The following is a 24712-nucleotide window of genomic DNA, read 5'->3' as shown; positions in this document are numbered from 1 at the left end:
AACATTAAAGAGAATTTAAACATTTCTTTCTCAGCACGGAAGCTTATGAGCTGAATAAGATGGTAACATAAGCAGAGACTCATAAGGTAGTCCTCTGTTCCCACCTCAGACCAACTTGCAGATTGGCATTCTCCTATATCAGACCTCAGCATGATATCTAGTCAAAATCTTTACTTGTCCAAGAAATTGTATTATCCAAAAAATAAACATACTCTCTAATCTCTTTGCTGTAAAGTAAATGAGCTTTCAGAACAATTTTGATTATACAGAGTTAAACTGAAATGCCTTAAAGTGTATAACAAAGTTAGTTTAGAGATAGTGCCAGAGGTTGATATGTGAAAGTCAATATGGCTCTTGTCCTTTGGTGAAGACATGGAACACAAGGTTTCAGGAACAGAATTAAGCTTCCATTTTTGGACATATGATGGAAGCTGTGTCTTATTCATGGAGTTCATAAGCTCAGGAAACAAAAATCAATAATTTTTGGAATTCCCTGAGCCATGAAGCAATACACTTCTGACCAAGAAGAATCACCTGCTGCGGAGATTTGGTCTGGACCTTATATGTTTGCACTGAAGTCTTCTCTACTCAGATCAAGAAAAAAAATGTTTGAATGGGGTGATTCAATTCAGAGGGAAACACAGTGAAGCAGTTTGAGAATTCTCTCATTTTGGCCTGCTATACATGATATATAATTTTGGGGTTTTTTAATTTTTTTATTTTATTTTATTTATTTTTAATTTTATTATTATACTTTAAGTTTTAGGGTACATGTGCACAACGTGCAGGTTTGTTACATATGTATACATGTGCCATGTTGGTGTGCTGCACCCATTAACTCGTCATTTAGCATTAGGTATATCTCCTAATGCTATCCCTCCTCCTCCCCCACCCCACAACAGTACCCGGTGTGCGATGTTCCCCTTCCTGTGTCCATGTGTTCTCATTGTTCAATTCCCACCTATGAGTGAGAACATGCATTTGGGTTTTTAAGATTCTGTTTAGGAAAGATATATAGAATGTAGCATGCTATAAAAATAACTGGATTAATTGGTACATTTTGTTATTCCACTTCTTGAGAAAATGGAATCCAGATTCTAATTTTATTGACAGTTATGGCATTCCAGTAAAATTTTATAGTTGATTGATATACCTACGTAGATTTATGTAACAAATATTTGCCCTAATTTTATGATACACAGTGGATTCTATGTGAGAAAAAAAAAATCTACCTTAAAACTGCTCTTTGTAGCTTACTAAGAGATCTATTTTCTCCCAAATTTACATAATCACAGAGAAGGAAACTATTCTAGTGTGACTAATTGTAACAGTAATCTGTCCTGCTTTTGGAGCATGCTTTTGTTTGTCAGATGTACCATACAATATTACAGCTAGCCATCTCCCCCAACTCTTCACTCGCTGGAACAAGCAGCAGGTTACAAATAAATTCGACCTGAATAAGAATTCAAATATAAAAAAGGAATATTACCAATTTATAAAGTGCAAGTTTATTGTAACAGTGATATTTTGATAAACTTCTTGTATCAAGAAGAATTATGGGCTGGGCATGGTGGCTCATGCCTGTAATCCCAGCACTTTGGGAGGCCAAGGAAGGTAGATTGCTTGAGCTCATGAGTTTGAGGCCAGCTTGGGCAACATGGTGAAACCCTGTTTCTACAAAAAAAATACAAAAATTAGCTGGGCATGGTGGTGTGTGCCTGTCAGCCCAGCTGCTTGAGAGATTGAGATGAGAGGATGGTTTGAGCCTGGGAGCCAGAGGTTGTAGTGAGCCCAGATTGGGCCACTGAACTGCAGCCTGGGTGACAGAGTCAGAACTTGTCTCAGAAAAAATACCAAAAAACCAAAAAACAGAAGAATTATGAACTTTACTTAGTCATATTTCTTTAATTATTTTTAGTCTTAAACCAGGAATGTTTTATGAATAGATTTAAAACACTTGAAAATGCATCGGTTGGTATTTTAGAATGTGTCTTTACTAGTGTGTTAGTGGTTGATAAAGTGCACATAGGCAACAGTTTGTTTTTCGTGTAGCTAAACATGATTACTACAAATGAGGAAAAAATCTCTTCAGTTCTTTCACTGGACTTCATGATTCATTGAGTAGCATACAATGAATAGCACCAATTTTTATTGGCAATATCTTTCTAATATCTTTATATAGTGAAACAAGTAGCTCTGACAAAAAGAGGTTTTTTTTAATAATATATGTGACTATAGACATCTCTAGTTCCTATTTTAATAAACTTAGAGCAGATATTTACAACTGCTCTATTATGAATGTTGGTTGATATAGAGAAATTTGCATAAAATAGTATATTCTTTAGATCTGTTAAATTTTGTTTTTTAAAAAAATATACCACTTTGTCTTTATAGTAATTTGATGCTGTTGAAATAAAAACAAATCCTGTTGAAATAAAAAAAACGGTTGGATTTGTCCACCTCAACATTAAGAAAATGCAGAGTGAATAAATCTCATAATATGTCTAACTTTTGCATGCTTCCAACAAGAACATATAAATTAAATAAAATATTCTTAGATTTTATAGGAAAAAAAAATCCTAATTTCTTACTAGAAAGGATATGTAGAGAGAGGCAAATCTGTGAACCAGAAGGAAACAGGGCTTGTTGTCAGTCTTGATTATTGCCTTGATTCCATGTTGAAATTTATTTAATATGGGTTATTATATTTAATTATTAATGCTTAGTATGTGCTTACTATGGATCAATCACTTTATAAAAATTTACCTCTCATAATAAACCTCAAACCTATACAATTAAAAGTGTATTGAAGTGAAACTTCCTTTATTTTCCTTTTGGCTTATTAGATAAGATTAGCATTTATCTAATATAATAGATAAGTACCCACCATTGCAAAGTGAAATTGAAGCACCAGATGACCTTGGGAGGACAATCCAAAAAAGTGACTTTGTATGTTTAGCAGTTCTCAAGCATCACCCACCTTTACGCTATAGAAATGGAGACTAAGGATTGCACCAGAGGGTTTAGACATTAAAGGCATGAATTCTTTGAAGAGAATATTCATGACTATGCATTTCCTCCTTTTTCCTCCTGGAGATATTTGTTGGGAGTTTTCACTCTGATCTGAAGCCAAGTAAAAGGAGTCTTAGGGAGATTACTAAGAGTTTGACATGCATTCTTTAATTAGGAGGCTACATAATGGACCAGTGTTTTAGAAATGTCAAGGCTGACTGGGGCTCTCTGACTGGGTGAAGAGGATGTGAGGATGCCACATAGCAAGCAACCACCTTTCCCTGATAGCCGGACAAAGCTTCTATGAATTCAGGTAGGCCATACGTATTAGTTTTTTATGCTGCATATGAAATTTCCACAAACATAGAGGTTTAAAACAACATCATTTATTATCTCCAAGTTCTGTAGGTCAGAAGTCCAGCTGGTTTTTGTTGCTTTTCTGCTCTGTGTCTTACATAGCTGAAATCAAAGTATGGGCCACAGGTTCTGATCTGCAGTTTCTGGGAAAGATCCTACTCCCAAGCTTGTCTAGGTTATTGGCAAAATTCATTTTCTTGTTTTTATAGCACTAGGGTCCCCATTTCTTGCTGGTTATCCCAGAGACCATTTTCAGCTCTTACAGGCTACTCTCAGGTCCTTGCCCTATAGGTACCCACATCTCAGCAACAGAGAACTTCTTTCACATGGAATTCCTCTCTTGCTTCAAATTTCTGACTACTGCTTCTCTTATCAGCCAGGATAAACTCTGTTTCTAAATGGCTCATGTGATTAGAATGGGTCTACCTGGAAAATCTCTCTTTTAAGTAATTCAAAGTCAACTGATTAGTAATCTTAATTACATCTATAGAATCCCCCATCTATAAAATCCCCTGTTCATGTAATATAATATACTCATGGATATGATATCTGATGATATTCACAGCCCAGAGATTAGGGGAAGAAATCTTGGGCCATTTCAGAATTCTGCCTACCATGCAATGTGGGAGGAAGCTGGTCAGGGATGAGGCAACCCCAGGCAGAAGAGGCTACAGCTTTAACAATGGGTGTTCTAGATAATTAATGAATATACCTATTTGCTTGATAAAATAATATGCGTATATTCTCTAGTTCCTGGAGTTGGAATAAACAGTTGCGTATATACTGATCATTTTTGTAGATTATGCTTGAGTCATTTATATGCTTTGATATACACTGTTAAATTGCTAGTAGAAGCATGTCTTAATCAGGATAAGCTTAGTTATGCTGTGAAAACTAATAACCCCACAATCTTAGGTACTTACAACTGGAAAGGTATATTTCTTGATTACACTGCAAGATCCTTCTCAGAGCAACAGGGGAGGTGGACTCCTTCATGTTGTTCTCATTAAATGACGAAGATCACAGAGCAGGCACTATTGGAACATTGTCTTTCACTGAGGTGGGGGGTAGGCAAGTTGTAATAGAATATGTAGCATGTTATTTCTAACATTTTGTTGGTTAAAGTAAGTCACATGGCCATGCCTAATTTCAGTGAGGAAGGAAAGTGCAATCCATCCAGAACCATAGTCTTGCTAAAAGCTCTAATGACTGTCTCAAAGACAATTTGGAAAAATCACTCAAAAATTAAGTATGTATAGCTCTTGACCTAGTGATTTCTAAATGAAATGAAATCACTAGTTCAAATTGTATTTGTATTATGGTACAAGCATGTTTCTGTATTATCTGTAATAGCAAAAAGTAAGAAAATACTCAAGTTGTAGAAAGTTACTAGATCCATTCAGTGGGATACCTTGCAGCCTTTCCAAAGTAAGATGTATCTGGATTAATATGAAACTATTCCAAGACCATACTAATGAATAATAATCAAAGTCTATATGTGTGAGATGGTGGTGATAATTATGATGGGTGTGTGGTGGGGCCAGGGATAATATATACAAAGCACTTACAATTGCGCATGGCAAAAATAATAGTAGTTAACACTCATATGCAATTTACTGTGTGTAAAGTCCTCTTCTAAATGTTGTACATTCTTTAAGTCATTTGATACTCATAACAGTCATTTGAGGTGGTATTATTCTCAATTTTCAAATGAGGAAATTCACGTAAGAATATATTCATGAATAATTTCTAGAATAATATTTAAGAGAATGTTTGCAAAGAAAATGTATCTCTGGGGAGTGGGACTGAGAGATATAATGGGGCTATTTTATGATTTACTGTGTTGCTTTCTGTTGCTTTTAGAGTTTTTATCATGATCACATGTTACTTTCATAGTAAAACTCTGGTAGCAAAAATATGATGACAATGAGCCAATGGGAGCTGTTCCACTCTTGCTAGAGTGTATTTGTGCCTTTGTGCCCTGACAAGGGAGAATTTTTTCCTGTGGAGAGAGAATATGTAAGCCATAAACACTCAACTCCAAATCTTCCCTTTTTCCTAAAGAAGGAAGGTCTGAGTTTGTCACTCTTTAGTCCAGATTGTCTATTTGGGTGTGATGATCCATGGTAGGTTCTGTTACTGTCCAATATCTCCCCCTCTTGTAGGGTGCTACATCACTTGTCTATGACAGCAGGCTTGGCTAAGTGCTGGCTTTGGAAGTGACGTGTACTGCTTTCAAACAGAGGCTTTAAGAGTCACTGTGAGGCTCTACTCCTGCTCTTTTCTGTTTGCCATAGGAAGAGCAATATAGAGACAGGGGCTACTTCTTTAGCCAGGATCTTGGAGAGACAAGAACATAAGTGCAGTTGTAGGAATATGTAACACGGAAGAGAAATTACAGATGAACTTTTCTTGTAGAAAGCCACTGATGCTGAGCCATTTGCTACCATAATATAAACCAGTGAAAACTAATATAAGATCTCATAGAAATAATAGGTATGCAGAAGTAGAGAAAATATACCTTCTGGACATCTTCTGCAATGGGGGCTCTGGGACATTTCAGCATTTTGTGCTTTTTATTATTTTTGTGTTATAGCATTTTGCTCCTGGATCTTCAATACCTGACAATCTCTATTTTATTCTTCTGAAAGAAAAATGTGTATTGTCCTACTGCTTTAATATTCGCAGGCTAGTAGTGGAAGACTTGTTACACAATTTCAATTTGATTTCTCTTTCTAATTGTGGAAGATTTACTTGTTCTACACAATTTGATTTCTCTTTCTAATTGTGGAAGATTTGCTTGTTCTACATGTCCTGTTATTGAAAAAAGTGGCAATATTATAGCAGTATAAATAGTTGTAGTTGTATTTCCTTTTCAATAGTTCATTTCTCTAAGCTTCTCACTTAATTGCAAAATGTTGCAATCACTTTAACTTTATCTTATTATCTAAATTAAATCATGAGGTAAAATTATCAAGGTTTTTCCCTAGACATTCTATTATTTCATTTCACACAAAATACTTTATATAAATAAGAACTTGCAAGTTTGTAGTTTGATGTTAACTCTAAAGAATGTCCTGCTTTAATGATTGAATTATAAGCTAATACCCAGAGTCATAAGTTAATTTTTCCACTAAGCATAATTTTCAACTAATATAAAAAAATTTCTCAGTTTTTTAGACTTTCAAGAACAATTTTATTTTCTCTTAATGGAGTTAAATTAATTGTTTATATCTTATCAAAATAAAGAGAATAATCTGTTTTATGTCTCTATTCCAAAGGTCCATTTAGACACCAATTTTTTAGCTTAAAGGGATACACTGATTTCTGTTGGTTTGTTTATTTCTGTAGTTATACTATCCATTGCAGCACTATTAAAAACACTTCTGGGATGAAGAGTATTTGGGGGATTGTCCTTGTCCCTAATCATACTGTACACACTTTAGTAAGACTGTTGACTGAAAAGGAGGCAACTCTGCTCCAGTATTTAAAAAAAAAAAATCCAAGCTATCTGGAGGAAATATCCTTTATTACAATCAATCAGTAATTAAGTCCCTACCCCACTGTACAACCTGTTAAGAAGGCTGCCCTTCTCTCTTCCACATTATATACAGGCTCTAAGCCCTTCTGTGGCAACTGTTTAAAGACTAATCCTTTTATCCTGATTTCCAAATATAGTTTCAGTAGGAGGGCTGCCTGAGAATACCATGTGCTCTGGTTTGAATATGGTGTGTCCCTGTCAAAATACACATTGGAACCCTAACCCCAGTATGGCAATTTTGGGAAGCAGAGCCTTTAAGAGGTGAGGCCTCTTGGGAGGTGTTTGGGTTATAGGGTGGATCCCTTGTGAATGGCTTGGTGCTGAGTGAGTTCTCACTTTGGGAGACTGGATTAGTTCTTGCTGGAATGGATTAGCTCCTTTGTGAGTGGCTTGTTTATAAAGCCAGCCTCTCAGGTTTTGCACCTTCACACATGTCTGCTTTCCATTTGACTTTCTACCTTGTTGTGAAGCAGCACCAGAAGCTGAACAGTTACTGGTGCAATATCCCTTGAATTTTCCAGCCCGAAGGACTGCAAGCTAAATAAATCTCTCTTCTTTATGAATTATCCAGTCTCAGATATTCTGTTACAGGAACAAAATGGACTAAGATATCATGTGATTTATGCTATGCTTTACAAAGTCTAGGAGGTATTCTAATGGCCACACATCAAACTGCATTGGAGGACCTAGGAGGCTTCAAGGATAATCCTATCTCCCCTCTTTTGCCTTCCAAAGCCAGTAATAAAGAATTCAATAGCATTCTAGGGAAGCTCTGTGGGCTCTCTAAAGGTAACAGGGAGTTAGGTGGCCTATAGGAGTGGTTTTTGTTGTTGTTGTTGTTTTAACAAATAATTTATGCCCACAACTTCAATTTCAATCTAAAGTATATGTGTTTTAGTTAATATCAAACATATATTATAGAGGAAAAATAAGATCTTTGGTGGTTAGTATATAACATGAGTTATTCCACTTTGCACATTTAAGAAATATTTTTAGGATATACATATGAAAACAGAAAAGAGTTTCTATGATGAAGATACACATTAATTTAAAACATTTTTAATCTCAATGACTGGAATAATTATGTTTTAAGGAATGGGGCATTCGATTATGAATTTGTTATTGCTTAATGTGATTCTGAATGTGGTATTCCTGGATTACTTTTTGTAAATTTTATGTTAATAATTTTAATTTGTACAACACTTTGACATGAGAATCATTCAATTTATGGTCGTAATTCATAAATTTATTAGTAATATATTTAATGTCAGGTAGATTTCATGCCAAAGACACACGAACAGACTTGAATGAAATAGTATCTTGGGGGATGGCTTTTGAGTCTAAGTCCTCAGGGAAAATCTGAGTAAGAAAAGAGATGTAGTCACTGAAAGAGCTGTAGGAATCTGTTTTCTGACATAAATTTTCTGAAAGAATGTATAAATTCAGGAAAAATAATATAGGAAAAATAAAATATTAAAATATTCTATTTGGTTATAACATGTTCTTAACTATTTTGGGGCCTGTAGCAAGCAAATTCTCTCATGGCCTCTAATAGTTTCCAACTCCTGGTATTCTTTTTTTTTTTTTTTGAGATGGAGTCTCACTCTGTCACCCAGGCTGGAGTGCAGTGGCGCCATGTTGGCTCACTACAAGCTCCGCCTCCCAGGTTCATGCCATTCTCCTGCCTCAGCCTCCCAAGTAGCTGGGACTACAGGCGTCCACCACCATGCCCAGCTAATTTTTTGTATTTTTAGTAGAGAAGGAGTTTCACCATGTTAGCCAGGATGGTCTCAATCTCCTGACCTCATGATCCACCCACCTCAGCCTCCCAAAGTGCTGGGATTACAGGCGTGAACCACCGTGCCTGGCCCTCCTAGTATTCTTACTCTTGTGTAATCCCCTCCCCTCAAGTGTGGGCTAGCTCAATGACTTGCTTCTAACCAATAGAAAACAGTGAGATGGGATAGAATAGAATGGGATTTCTCTTCTGTGATTAGAAGAAACTAACCTTCATCTTGATAGCTATCATCTATGGTTAATAGCTTGATAGTCTATAAAAGATTCTTCTTTATCCTGGCTGTCATATTTACCAAAAAGGGTAAATATCTTGCCATGTGGCAAGAAAATGAGGCTTCTGGCCAATAGCCTCCTAGGAACTGAGGCCCTTGGTCCCAGAGCCCTTGAGGAACTGAAGTTTTGCAGACTTCTTGTAAGTAAGCACAAAGTGGATATTTACCCAGTTGAGCCTTCAGATGAGCCCCAGCCCTGGCTGATACTCTGATTGCAGCCTTGTGAGAGACCTTGAAACAAAGGACCCAGGTGCTTTTTTTTTTTTTGAGACAGAGTTTCGCTATTGTTGCCTAGGTTGGTGTGCAGTGGTGTGATCCTGGCTCACTGTAACCTCCACCTCCTGGGTTCAAGTGATTCTCCTGCCTCAGCCTCCCAAGTAGGTGGGATTACAGGCATGTGCCACCACACCCAGCTAATTTTGTATTTTTACTAGAGATAGGGTTTCACCATGTTGGTCAGGCAGGTCTCAAACTCCTGACCAGCTGATTTTTGCACAAATTCCTGATCCACAGAAACTGTTCGACCAGCTGATTTTTGCACAAATTCCTGATCCACAGAAACTGTGGAATAAATGTTTTAAGCTGCTAAGTTTGTGCTAATTTATTACACAAAAATAGATAACTGATATAGGTCTTTTAATTTTATTCATCTTGTAATTAATTTCAGTATGGCATGGTTCAAAAAATGTATATTGTGTACTGTATATTTAAGCAAAATTCAGTGTAGAAGAAGAGGAATTGAGATAGAGCAGTAGTTCTCAACATTTCATGTGCCATCAGCATCGCTTGAAAGGCTTGTTAAAAATAGTTTTCTGCTCCTTTCCTCTAGGTTTTTGATTCATCAAGTCTTGAGTAGTTCCTGGGAATTCATAGTTCTAAAAAGTTCACAGATGTATTAGTTTCCTATTGCTCCCCTGACAAATTACCAAAAATTAGGTGACTGAAACAACACAAACTTATTATCATATGATTCTGGAGATCAGAAGTCAGAAACAGGTCTGCCTGGACCAAAATCAAGGTGTTCTCTTTCTGGGTGCTCTGGGGGAGACTTTGTCTCTGTATTAGTCCATTTTCATGCTGCTGATAAAGACATACCCAAGACTGGGCAAATTACAAAAGAAAGAGGTTTAATTGGACTTACAGTTCCACATGGCTGAAGAAGCCTCACAATCATGAGCGAAGGCAAGAAAAAGCAAGTAATCTCTTACATGAATGGCAGCAGGCAAAGAGAGAGCTTGTACAAGGGAACTTCTCTTTTTAAAACCATCAGATCTTATGAAACCTATGTACCATCTCAAGAACAGCATGAGAAAGACTTGCTCCCGTGATTCATTTACCTCCCACCAGGTCCCTTCTACAACACATGGGAATTCCAGAAGAGATTTGGGTGTGGACACAGCCATACTATATCAGTCTCCATGCCTCTTCCAGCTTCTAGACACTGTCTGCATTCTTTGGCTCATGCTTCCTTCTACTGTCTTCAAAGTGTCTTCATCAAAGTAGCATCTTCAAATATTAATATCTTTCTGACTTTGACCGCTGACTCTCCTTCCTCTGTCTTTCACTTACAACGACTCTTGTGCTTACAATGGACTCATCTGGATAGTTCAAGATGCTCTTTCCCTCTCAAGACCCTTAATTTAATCACATCTGCAAAGTCCTGTTTGCCATGTAAAGGTAACATATTCACAAGTTTCCAGGAATCAATTGTGGATATTTTTGTGTAGCCATTATTCTGCCTGCCACACCAGGCAATGTTAATGCTATTGGCCCAGAGACCACCCTGTGCCTATCACCAATTATAGATCACTGTAAGAACCAAGCTCCCTCTGCCTTGGATTCTGTTTGCCTCAGCATGCCTTCCCCTTAGCCTTATCATCCAAAGATTCTACAGAAGTGATTCTCTTTGTGTGGACTGGAAGTTCCTTGGTACTCATGTATATCCCACAAGGAGTTTCACTTGACTATAGGAAATTTTGTGCTGTGTTGATGGCAGCTGAAATGCTAATCTACCAGACCACTTGTTATGGTTTTTAATTTTATCTATGTTTTACCACAGCAAAAATCTTTTCTTTGATTATATGATATTTTGCTTTCTTCTGAGTTAGGCAAATTCCAAAATAGGTTTTGAAGCTCTCTAAAGTGTTTCCAGGATTAAATGAGTTTCAAAGATCATACCACTTAAAGCAGGAATGATAATATGCTAGAATTATCTACTATAAACACTTTCCTCACATTTTTATCTTTTATTTTCCTAAAAGACTTTGATTATTTTTTCTTCTAGTGTGTACATGTGAATGTGGGTATTTATTCTGGCATTTAAATATGCCTTGACTGTAAAAAATCATTACTTTCCTATTAATGATTCTAAGAGAGGTATAATTGTTGTTAGTTAAGCTGATTAACACTGAAGGTTTAAAAATAAATATATTATCTGCCCTGATATGTCACCTTATGTAATAGCACAGTTTCAGACTCTATGGTATATGTGTGTCTGTGTCCATATCACAACATATCCCCTATCTGAAAGGGCAGGAAATATGTTTTTAAATTTAATGTCTACCTATTTTCCCTCCTAGCATGCTCAGAGGCTATTGTGGTTTTAACCTCTATTAGGAATTCTTTCTCAATTGACTCACACATGGTATTGTTAAAAATTTCAGGGAGTTTGCCACATTTTGTCTGGGAGAATTAGGGATGTTAAGGGTTAAAAAGGACTCTAGAATCTTAATATGTGCCATAATGTATTACTGTTTTATGATCAGCTATTACATGTAGTTATGGAGTTAAAGTTCCACACTTTGTTAAGTGAGCCCTTTGGTAATCTTCTATCAGTCTTTATAGTCCAGAATATTTATAATCTCTTCGGGTATAAACACTTTATTCATTTCTTCCTCTGAGTCATGCTCCCATACCAATACAGCAGCAGATGTCCTGGACAATGTGGTCTCATTTGCACCCCTGTGTTCAACACTGGTAGTGGTTGCTATCTGGGAGGAAAAAAAAAAAAGCCACATTTTACTCTCAACTTGTATCAGTAATTTGGGTTTTCATGAGTTTGGTGTGTTGGTTCTTTATGCATGGCATAAAAATAAAAAGTACAAGTTCTTTCTATTTTTTCCAAATGAAAGATAAATTTGATTTAGAAGCTCATGCCTGACTAAATGCTTTTGTCCACAGACCTGCTCACAATGGAAAATACCTAAGAATGGAAGGGAAATAAAAGTAAATGGACCTCATTAAAACTTCTAAGGGATACCTGTGGCTATTTGACTTCCTCCCATACAGAGGGGTAAAGTTCAAAAAGTACAGAAAGTCCCAGGCTGTTGTCAACAAAACTATCACAAGACATTTTTGGAGGATTTTAGGTTTGTCATGTCTAAATTAACTTTTGAATGAAAAATAAATTTTTGTTAATTTTATTTTAACAGAAGATTGTATAATAAACCTGCAAAACCAACCATTCACAGTATAAGACTCTTCAGAGGAGAGGGGGTTATGGGTGTGTATAAAATCTGTCTTCTGATTTTTTAACAAATACTTTTGCGAAATTTAGCTGTGTTGCTCTGTGAATTCATTGATTCTATTGCTATTTTTCAAATGAGTCAGTATACGTGATTTTAGATTTTTTTTCAATTTTTAAAAAAATACATTTTAGGGAAGTTTCCCAGCTTGTGAAGTTGTAGATGTTACTGTGAAATAGTTGTCATTTTTCATTGCTAAAACTAATATCAATACGTTTACTTTAAAAATCAATGCTTTTATGAAATACCAGAATTATAGATGTGCTTATATATTGAAACACTAGTAAAAGAGACTCAGTAATGTACATTTATTACCCTCTTTCTATTACATTCAAAGCAGATATTTTCTGAATATTTTTTAGATTTAAAGACACTTGCTCCTCCTGAATTATTTTAGTCCATCTCCAGGGAGTTCTTCTGTTGCCGACTTATCGGATGTGAGACAATTTACATGCTATAAAAATAAGTGAAAGTAATGTGATGTGTCAGATTTCTAGTGGCGTATGAGTCATCATCCTGTTGGCATGGCATGAAGTTTCACAGAAAAACAATCTTTTATTATATTATTGCTGAAAATTAATTAAAATTAAAGCCTTTTTTATAAAAGAAAAAACACGATAGGTTTAATTCCTAACTAAAAATGAAAAGCTTCTTTTGTCTCTTATTATGCATTTATATGAAAATTGTTCTTCCTCTCTCTATTACTTATTAGTTAATATATATTTATTAAGCATTTGCTAAGGATAAGATTGGGCACTTGGTAATGAAATTGCAGGAGTGATAGATAACCAAGAATCTGGCCAGGAGCAGTGGCTCACGCCTGTAATCCCAGCACTTTAGGCGGGCGGATCACAAGGTCAGGAGGTTGAGGCCATCCTGGCCAACACGGTGAAAACCCATGTCTACTAAAAATACCAAAAAAAAAAAAAAAAAAGAGCCGGGCTTGGTGGCAAGCGCTTTTAGTCCCACCTACTAGGGAGGATGAGGCAGGAGAATGGCATGAACCCAGAAGGCAGAGCTTGCAGTGAGCTGAGATCGTGCCACTGCACTCTAGCCTGGGCGACAGAGCAAGACTCTGTCTCAAAAAAAAAAAAAAAAAAATAGATAACCAAGAATCTATAGATTGTAACTGATCACTGACTAAAGAAATGATACACATATCAAGAATGCTAAAAAAGTTGAAGGAAAAAGAGATAATATCCAACTAGGGTTTAGATGGAAAGCTTAAAAAGATTCCAGCAAAGAAATCACCACTTGAATGTAATATAATAATACAAAAACAGGCAGAGAACAAAAAAATGCACAGCTAATATTTACCCTACTTCTGCTATGGGCATTAAGCCACATTAGGAGACTAAAGAAAATGTTATCTATTTATATTGACACATTTTCTTCCAAAAAGTTAAAATTATCAATAAGTCCACTTAAATAATGGATTCATATTTAATATTGTTAATGATTACCCTTTCTTTAACTGTAAATTATGCTTTTTGCTTTGAATTAATGATAATATGAGGATATCGGTAAGACAAATTTTTAAATTTAATCTTTATCTCAATTTTCCAAATGTATATTGTAGTGTGTCATTTGAAATATTTATGTATAAATTATGTATAGATTATAATGATGAGCATAAATACTTAGAAATAAGTAAATATGCATATATTAGCATGTGTGTGCTAAAAAATATTTTACTGATAAATGGAGAATGATCATAATAATTTGGTTCTTTTTCCAAAGCAAAAGACATACTTCTTTTCCCAACATTAGTCAAACCTCTCTTAACATTCAGCTGTTTCAGAAAGTTCAAACTTCTTAATCCCTTGCTAGATTACAAGTGAATTGATTGCTGTCTATCACCATTTCCTAGGATATATGAGGTGTTCTTTAAGCCATGGCTCCTAAAGCCCTTCTCCCTAAAATATTCATGACTTTAATTGGCCTACAGATAATTTATATTTTATATTATATTAACTATTTATTCGTGCTGTCTTATATCCTCCAAAAGTCTGTCCACAGACCTACCAATTCAGTCTGTAAAATGTTAGAGATGAAGAGCTGTCACTGGAGCTTTGTGGACAGTTATAGTTAATAATGAGAATTCACAAACACATGTACATTTTAATACCTATGATGCTCTATAGTAGTTTGTTTCCTGCACAAGTCATTGCTTTCTCTTGTACAAATGCACAACTTTTCAGTTAGGGGGCATAATTACAGAGGGAAGGGATCAACATGTGATGCATGTGACAGAAACCACAGCGCTATCATTTCCTGAACATCTATTTTATGTAACATACTTAATGATGACAGCAAAATGGCAAAACATCCCTTTTTACTATGTGCAAGGATGGAACTTCGTATCCATGTATTGTGTATGTTTAAAAGGACATGTGGTTGTCCGGGCACGGTGGCTCATGCCTGTAATCCCAGCACTTTGGGAGGCCCAGGCGGATCATGAGGTCAGGAGATCGAGACCATCCTGGCTAACACGGTGAAACCCCGTCTCTACTAAAAATACAAAAAATTAGTCAGGCATGGTGGCGGGTGCCTGTAGTCCCAGCTACTTGGGAGGCTGAGGCAGGAGAATGGTGTGAACCCAGAAGGCGGAGCTTGCAGTGAGCTGAGATCGCACCACTCACTGCCCTCCAGCCTGGGCGACAGAGGGAGACTCTGTCTCAAAAAAAAACAAAAAAACAAAAAAACAAAAAAAAAGGACATGTGAACAGTGTTTCCAGGAGACTGAGGCAGAAGCTGCACCAGGGTAGTAGATCCCTCAGCTTGACCTGGGAAATGTAAAAATCTCAGGCACCACATGACATTTCCTGAAACAGAACCTCAAGCAGCAGGTCCCAGGAATCTGCATTTCAACAAGCTCTCAGATGATTCTTATGTACACTAAAGTTTGGGAAGCACTTCTGGAAAAGAAATAGTGATTTAGGTTGCCACTTCAGAATAGATATGAAATTTTTCAAAATTCTCCAGGAAACTATGTCAAAGGGTTCTTATGAGCCTCCATGACTCACTGATGCATTTTAAAGCTGAAAATGAGTTATTCACATACTATTTCACAGCATTGAAGAATGACACTGTGATTTCTCAAATTGGTGGCAGATAAATCCAAATCAAACTGTATTTTGTGGAAATATATTTGATGAACAAATAAAATACAAAAATGGTTAAGTGTGAACCATGAAGAGAAGCAGATTAGTCTGTATTAATTACCACAGCTATGATAAAATAATGGGCTGGATAGTGATGCTTAACTAAAGCCACTTATGCTTTTGTTTTTCTCTCAAAGAAGAAAACCATACCTCTTCTGAGAAAGGTGAGTCTAGATACCAGATTTATAGGAGGGACAAGAAGGCCTTAGTAATGAGATGTCTAAAAATTAAATCAATAGGAGTTAAATATTTTCAAAACCAATTTTGTCAGTACTTTTCATAAAAATACAGGCCCAAGCTTGTTTACGTGTGAATCAGGTTTAGCTTGTTAATTGGTATTTGGCATTTCTTTGTTCTTGAAACAGTATGATGCCTAGACGAGGCTGTGTGAGAGAGAGCAAGAGACAGAGGAGAGAAACAGCAGTGCTTAACAGCTTACTAACACTGATCCTATTTATTATGTGTCAGTTTGTCATCCTTGGTTGAACAAGGAAAATATGCCATATAGAAACTGATAGCCTCTTTGCCTGAATTAAGCATATTTGTGTACAATCATTTATATTTTCAGCAGGGAATGGCAAAATTTATGCCACTTCTTATCTATTGTATCTAATTCAGACTCTAGCAATCTAAGGGCTGTTTATAGTTTCATGAAAATAAATATTGCCCAATGTGAGAAATAAGATTAGCTATCCTCTCATAGCATAGCTGTCCTAGTTGACCATTCAGCTTACTGTAGTAGATGGAAATCAGGAAACCTTGGTTCTACCCCTAGCTGTACCTTTAACTTCTCACTTAACCTCTCAGAGTTTTATTTTTTCCAATATTTAAAACTAAGATATTAAATGATTGCTAAAAATGCTATGATTCTATAAACACTGACAGTGATCACTTTTGGGTCATAATTCCAGGGAGGCCTGGCCAGGAAGGATCTAATTTGAATCTAAGTCCAAGAGAAATTCAAAATCCAAAATTTAACCACTTATCAAATGAAAAGTATTCAGGAACATAATGCTAAATTATGCTTTTAAAATTTCTCCTAAATCATACTTAACAGTGGAAAATTGAAAGTTTTCCCTCTTAGATTTGGAATAAGAAAAGGATGCCCACTGTTGCCACTGCTATTCAACATAGTACTGCAAGTCAAAGACACAGCAATGAGGTAAGAGAAAGAAATCAAAGGCATCCAAATTGGAAAGTAAGAAGTTAAATTTTCCCTGTTTGCAGGTAGCATAATTCGATAGGTAGAAAACTCCAAAGACTCCACTAAAATACTGTTAGAACTGATAAACAAATTCAGTAAAAGTACAGAATACAAAATCAACATACAAAAATCAGTAGCCTTTCTACAAACTCACTATCCAAAAAGGAAATTAAGAAAACAATTCCATTCATGATAGCTACAAAACTATTAGGAATAAATCTAACCAAGGAGGTGAAAGACTTATATGGTGAAAACTGTGAAATAGTGAAAATTAAAATGACATAAATGGAACAATATCCTGTGTTCATTGATTGGAAAATTTAATATTGTCAAAATATCCATACTACCCAAAGTACTCTACAGATTCAATGCAATCCTTGTCAGAATTTTAAAGATGTTTATTACAGAAATAGAAAAAACAATCCCAACATTAATATGGAACCAAAAAACACCCCAAATAACCAAACCAATCTTGAGCAAAAAGAACAAAGCTGGAGTTGTCATACTCTCTGACTTTAAAATATACTACAAAACTATTCAATTAATTTTTTACAAAGGTCCCCCAAACACAATGCAGGAAGAACAGTCTCTTCAATAAATGATGTTGGAAAAACTGGCTATTCATATGGAAAAGAATAAAATTAGAACCTTATCTCACACTGCATACAAAAATCAACTTAAAATGGATTCAAAACTTAAATGTAAGTCCTAAACCTATAAAATTACTAGAAGAAAACATAGTAGAAAGGCTCCATGACATTGGCCTAGGCAATAACTTTTTTTAATATGTCCCCAAAAGCCCAAAATAGACATGATTGTTGCCCAAAAGGCAACAAAAGCAAAACTAGACAAAAGGGATTACATCAAACTAAAAACACTTCTACACAGCAAAGAAAACAACACAGTGAAGAGAAAACCTATAGAGTGGGAGAACATATTTGCAAACCTATAGAGTGGGAGAACAAAGATGCAAACACATACATCTTATCAGGGGTAAGTTAATATCCAAAATATGTAAGGAATTCAAGCAACTTAATAACAAGAAAAAACCCAATTTAGAAATGAACAAAGGACCTGAATAGACATTTCCCAAGAAAAGACTTACAAATGGTCAGCAGATATATTTTAAAAATGCTCATTACTAGTAAAGAAATGCAAACTAAAACCACAATGAGATATCATCTCACATCTCTTAGAATGGCTAGCATCAAAAAGATAAAATGTAAGTTTTGGCAAGGATGTGGGGAAAAGGAAATCTTTGTATACATCAGGTGAGAATATAAATTAGTACAACCATGATGAAAAAGAGTATAGAGACCTTCAAAAAATTAGAACTACCATATGATCCAGAAATCTCACTGTTGAGTATGTATCCAAAGGATATAAAATCAGTATGTCAAAGAGATGTCTGCACTCACTTGTTCATTCCAGCATTATTCATATTAGCCAAGATATGAAATCACCCTAAGTGTTTATCAATAAATGAGTGGATAACAATATTTGGTATATATCCAGCCATTAAAGAAGAAGAAAATCCTGTCATTTGAGACAACCTGGATGAACATCGGGATCAATATGCTAAGTAAAATAAGCCAAGCACAAAAAGACAAATACCCAAAGTCTCACTTATACATGAGATCTAAAAAAGTTGAACTCATAGTAGAGAATAGAATGGTGGTTACCAGAGGCTGGTGGTAGAGATAGAAGGTTGAGGAGATGTTGGTCAAAGGATACAAAATTTTAGTTAGATAGAAGGAATAAATTCAACAAACCTGTTGTACAACATGGTGACTCACCTTTTACTTATTTCTTAGCTATTCCTCCTCCAGGTTATCAGACTTAGTCACAGAATTCTGGTGTTTGAGTTCCGAAGCCAAGTGCATCTACTGTCCCTCCTGCACACTGACTGGAGAATCCCAGATTTTAGATGGGGGTGGAGTAGAAAAGAGCAGCAGTCCTCATGATTTTCCTGAATTTCTTTGTCTTTTGCCACTTAAGCTCAGCTATTTCCTTTCAAGGCAATTTTTCTATTAATATAATAGTATACTTTCATTTTAATTCCCTTTGTAAACTCATCTAAATCTTACACAGTAATATTAAAAAAATTTTTTTAAAAACGTAACTGGTATTTTATTGAAAGTCAATTCACCCTGTATATGTGGGTTTATTTTTGGACTACATTCAGTCATTCCTGTTTTATAAACCTCCAATTTTTATTTATTTTTTTCTAAAAACAAACAAAAAAAGGGATACATGTGGAGAACGTGCAGGTTTGTTACATAGGTATACGTGTGCCATGGTGATTTGCTGCACCTATTGACCCATCCTCTAAGTTCTCTCTCCTCAACCCCACCACCCAACAGGCCCTGGCGTTTTGTTCCCCTCTCTGTGTCCATGTGTTCTCAATGTTTGACTCCCACTTATGAGTGAGAACATGAGGTGTTTGAATTTCTGTTCCTGTGTTAGTTTACTGAAAATGATGGCTTCCAGCTTCATCCATGTCCCTGCAAAGGACACGATCTCATTCCTTTTTATGACTGCATAGTATTCTTTGGTATATATGTACCAAATTTTCTTTATCCAGTCTATCATTGATGGGGATTTGGGTTGGTTCCATGTCTTTGCTATTGTAAATAGTGCTATAATAAACATACATGTGCATGTGTCTTCATAGTAGAATGATTTATATTCTTTGGGTATATACCCAGTAATGGAATTGCTGGGTCAAATGGCATTTCTGGCTTAGATCCTTGAAGAATTGCCATACTGTCTTCCACTATGGTTAAACTAATTTACATTCCTACCAACAGTGTAAAAGCATTCCTATTTCTCCACAGCCTCACCATCATCTATTGTTTACTGACTTTTTAATAATCACCATTCTGACTGGCGTGAGATGGTATCTCATTGTGGTTTTGATTTGCATTTCTCTGATGATCAGTGATGTTGAGCTTTTTTTCTATGTTTGTTGGCCATGTAAATGTCTTCCTTTTGTAGCAGGACAAGCCACAGACAAAACCCCTCAGACATGGAGTTAAAGAAGGAAGGGGTTTATTCGGCTGGGAGCATTGGCAAGACTCCTGTCTCAAGAGCTGAGCTCTCCGAGAGAGCAATTCCTGTCCCTTTTAAGGGCTCACAACTTTAAGGGGTCAGCTTGAGAGAGTCGTGATCGATTGGGCAAGCAGGGGATATGTGACTGAGGGCTGCATGCACCGGTAATTACAACGGAACAGAATAGGACAGGGATTTTCACAGTGCTTTTCTATATAATGTCTGTAATCTATAGATAACATAACGGATTAGGTCAGGGGTCGATCTTTAACTACCAGGCCCAGGGAGTGGTGCCAGGCTGTCTGCTGGTGGATTTCGTTTCTGCCTTTTAGTTTTTACTTCTTTCTTTGAAGGCAGAAATTGGGCATAAGACAATATGAGGGGTGGTCTCCTCCCTTACTTTGAGAAATGTCTGTTCATATCCTTTGCCCACTTTTTGATGGGGTTGTTTTTTTCTTGTAAATATGTTTAGGTTCCTTATAAATTCTGGATATTAGACCTTTGTCAGATGGGTAGCTTGCAAAAATTTTCTCCCATTCCATCAGTTGCTTGTTCAGTCTGATAGTTTCTTTTGTTGTGCAGATGCTCTTTAGTTTAATTAGATCCCATTTGTCGATTTTGGCTTTTTTTTTTTTTATTTTAGACAGTCTCACTCTGTCACTCAGGCTAGAGTGCAGTGCCATGATCACTGCAACCTCTGCCTCGTGGGTTCACGCAGTTCTCCCATCTCAGCCTCCCTAATAGCTAGGACTACAGGTGCACACAACCACGCCCAGCTAATTTTTGTATTTTTAGTAGAGACAGGGTTTCACTGTATTGGTCAAGCTGATCTCAAACTGCTGACCTCAAATGATCCACCTACCTTGGCCTCCCAAAGTGCTGGGATTACAGGTATGAGTCACTGCACCCGACCCAATTTTGTCTTTTGTTGCAATTGCTTTTGGCATTTTTGTCATGAGATCTTTGCCCATGCTTATACCCTGAATGGTATTGCCTAGGATTTCTTATAGGGTTTTTATGGTTTGGGGTTTCACATTTAAGTCTTTAATCCATCTCAAGTTAATTTTTGTATAAGGTGTAAGGAAGGGGTCCAATTTCAGTTTTCTGCATATGGCTAGCCAGTGTTCCCAGCACCGTTTACTGAATAGGAGATCCTTTCTCCATTGCTTGTTTCTGTCAGGTTTGTTGAAGATCAGATGGTTGTAGATGTGTGGTCTTATTTCTGAGGTCACTGTTCTGCTCTATTGGTCTATATGTCTATTTTGGTACCAATACCATGCTGTTTTGGTTACTGTAGCCCTGTAGTATAGTTTGAAGTTAGGTAGCATGATGCCTCCAGCTTTGTTCTTTTGGCTTAGGATTTTCTTGGCTATATGGGGTCTTCTTTGATTCCGTATTAAATTTAAAATAGTTTTTTCTAATTGTGTGAAGAATCTCAATGGTAGTTTCATGGGAATAGCTTTGAATTTATAAATTACTTTGGACAGTATGGCCATTTTCATGATACTGATTCTTCCTATCCATGAAGATAGAATGTTTTTTCATTTGTTTGTGTCCTCTCTTATTTCCTTAAGCAGTGGTTTGTAGTTCTCCTTGAAGAGGTCGTTCATATCCCTTGTTAGCTGTATTCCTAGGTATTTTATTCTCTTTGTAGTGATTGTGAATAGAGGTTAATTCATGATTTGGCTCTTTGCTAGCCTGTTGTTGGTGTAATGGAATGCTTGTGATTTTTGCACGTTGATTTTGTATCCTGAGACTTTGCTGAAGTTGCTTATCAGTTCAAGAAGTTTTGGGGCTGAGATGATGGGTTTTTTTAAATATAAAATCATGTCATCTGCAAACAGAAACAACTTGACTTCCTCTCTTCCTATTTGAATACTCTTTATTTCTTTCTCTTGCCTGATTGCCCTGGCCTGAATTTCCAATACTATGTTGAATAAGGAGTGGTGAAAGAGGGCATCCTTGTCTTCTACTGGTTTCCAGAGGGAATGTTTCCAGCTCTTGCCCATTCAATATGATATTAGCTGTGGGTTTGTCATAAACAGCTCTTGTTATTTTTAGGTATGTTCTATCAATATCTAGTTTATTGAGGGTTTTTAGCATGAAGGGGTGTTGAATTTTATCAAAGGCCTTTTCTGCATCTATTGAGATAATCATGTGGTTTTTGTCTTTGATTCTGTTTATGTGATGGATTACGTTTATTGATTTGCATATGTTGAACCAGCCTTGCATCCCAGAGATGAAACCGACTTGATTATGGTGGGTAAGTTTTTTGATGTGCTGCTGGATTCAGTTTGCCAGTATTTTATTAAGGATTTTTGCATCGATGTTCGTCGGGGATATTGGCCTGAAGTTTTTGTTTTTTGTTGCATCTCTTCCCAGTTTTGGTATCAGGATGATGCTGGCCTCATAAAATGAGTTAGGGAGGGGATCCTCATTTTCAATTGTTTGAAATAGTTTCAGAAGGAATGGTACCAGCTCCTCTTTTTATTTCAGGTAGAATTCAGCTGTGAATCTGTCTGGTCCTGGGCTTTTTTTGGTTGGTAGGCTATTAATTACTGCCTGAATTTCAGAGCTTATTATTGGTCTATTCAGGGATTCAAATTCTTTCTGGTTTAGTCTTGGTAGGGTGTATGCATCCAGGAATTTATCCATTTCTTCTAGATTTTCTAGTTTATTTGCATAGAGGTGTTTATAGTATTAACTGATGGTAGTTTGTATTTTCATGAGGTCACAGTGGTGATATCCCATTTATCATTTTTTATTGTGTCTATTTGATTCTTCTTTCTCTTCTTTTTTATTAGTTTAGCTAGTGGTCTATCTATTTTGTTAATTTTTTCAAAAAACCAGCTCCTGGATTCACTGATTTTTTTGGAGGGTTTTTTGTGTATCTCCTTCAATTCTTCTCTGATCTTAGTTATTTCTTGTCTTCTGCTAGCTTTTGGATTAGTTTGCTCTTGCCTCTCTAGCTCTTTTAATTGTGATGTTAGGGTATCAATTTGAGATCTTTTTAGCTTTCTGATGTAGGCATTTAGTGCTGTAAATTTCCCTCTTAACAGTGCTTTAGCTGTGTCCCAGAGATTCTGGTACATTGTCTCTTTGTTCTCATTGGTTTCAAAGAACTTCTTGATTTCTGCCTTAATTTTATTATTTACCTGGGAGTCATTCAGGAGCAGGTTGTTCAATTTCCATGAAATTATATGGTTTTGAGTGAGCTTCTTAATCTTGAGTTCTAATTTGATTTCACTGTAGTCTGAGAGACTGTTTGTTATTATTTCAGTAATTTTGCATTCTCTGAGGAGTGTTTTACTTCCAATGATGTGGTCGATTTTAGAATAAGTGCCATGTGGCACTGAGAAGAATGTATATTCTGTTGATTTGGGGTAGAGAGTTCTATAGATGTCTACTAGGTCCACTTGATCCAGAGCAGAGCTCAAGTTCTGAATGTCCTTGTTAATTTTCTGCCTTGTTGATCTAATACTGACAGTGGTAAGTCTCCCACTATTATTATGTGGGAGGCTAAGTCTCTTTGTAGGTCTGTAAGAACTTGTTTTATGCATCTGGGTACTCCTGTATTAGAGGTATATATATTTAGAATAGTTTGCTCTTCTTGTTCAATTGTTCCCTTAACCATTATGTAATGCCTTTCTTTGTCTTTTTTGATTTTTGTTGGTTTAAAATCTGTTTTGTCAGAGACTAGGATTGCAAACCCTGCTTTTTTTTTTTTCTTTACATTTGCTTGGCAAATTTTCCCCCATCCCTTTATTTTGAGCCTATGTGTGTCTTTGCATGTGAGATGGGTCTCCTGAATACAGCACACTGATGGGTCTTGACTCCTTATCCAATTTGCCAGTCTGTATCTTCTGATTGGGGCATTTAACTCTTTTACATTTAAGGTTAGTATTGTTATGTGTAAATTTGAGCCTGTCATCATGATGCTGTTTGGTTATTTTGCACACTAGTTGATGCAGTTTCTTCGTAGTGTCATTGGTCTTTATATTTTGGTGTGTTTTTGAAGTGGCTGGTACTGGTTTTTCCTTTCCATATTTAGTGCTTCTTTCAGGATCTCTTGCAGGGCAGGCCTGGTGGTAACAAAATCTCTCAGCATTTGCTTGTCTGGAAAGGATTTTATTTCTCCACTTATGAAGCTTAGTTTGGCTGGATATGAAATTCTTGGTTGAAAATTCTTTTCTTTAAGAATGTCACATATTGGCTCCCAATTTCTTCTGGCTTGTAGAGTTTCTCCTGAGAGGTCTGCTGTTAGTCTGATGGGCTTCACTTCGTAGGTGACCTGGCCTTTCTCTCTGGCTGCCCTTAACAGTTTTTCCTCTATTTTGACCTTGGAGAAACTGATGATTATGTGTCTTGGGGTTGAGCTTCTCATGGAGTATCTTAATGGTGTTCTCTGTATTTCCTGAATTTGCATGTTGGCCTGTCTTACTAGGTTGGGGAAGTTCTCCTGGATAATATCCTGAAGCATGCTTTCCAGCCTTGTTTCCATTCTCCCCATCTCCTTCTGGTACTCCAGTCAATCATAGGTTCAGTCTTTTTATGAAGTCCCATATTTCTTGGAGGCTTTGTTCATTCCTTTTCATTATTTTTTCTCTATTCTCGTCTGCATATCTTATTTCAGCAAGGTGGTCTTCAAATTCTGATATCCTTTCTTTGCTTGGTCAATTCAGCTTTTGATACTTGTGTATGTTTCATGAAGTTCTCATGCTGTGTTTTTCAGCTCCATCAGGTTGTTTATGTTCCTCTCTAAACTGGTTATTCTAGTTAGCAATTCGTCT

At 36.3% G+C, this 24712-nt stretch overlaps 1 long non-coding RNA gene across 1 annotated transcript in view; it reads left to right on the top strand.

Moving 5' to 3' along the window:
- LOC134759594 (uncharacterized) overlaps positions 1 to 24712 on the top strand; it is a 246779-nt gene that overhangs the window by 155661 nt on the left and 66406 nt on the right. Inside the window, exon 3 of the long non-coding RNA XR_010135993.1 lies at positions 3188 to 3325. This is a non-coding gene — a long non-coding RNA (uncharacterized LOC134759594). The remainder of the gene's footprint in view (positions 1 to 3187; positions 3326 to 24712) is intronic.

The sequence above is a fragment of the Pongo abelii genome, chromosome 11 (genome assembly GCF_028885655.2).
Source record: "Pongo abelii isolate AG06213 chromosome 11, NHGRI_mPonAbe1-v2.0_pri, whole genome shotgun sequence".
In the NCBI taxonomy this organism is placed as follows: Eukaryota; Metazoa; Chordata; class Mammalia; order Primates; family Hominidae; genus Pongo; species Pongo abelii.
The sequence above is the reverse complement of the archived record's forward strand: the minus strand, read 5'-3'. Positions and strand labels throughout refer to the sequence as shown.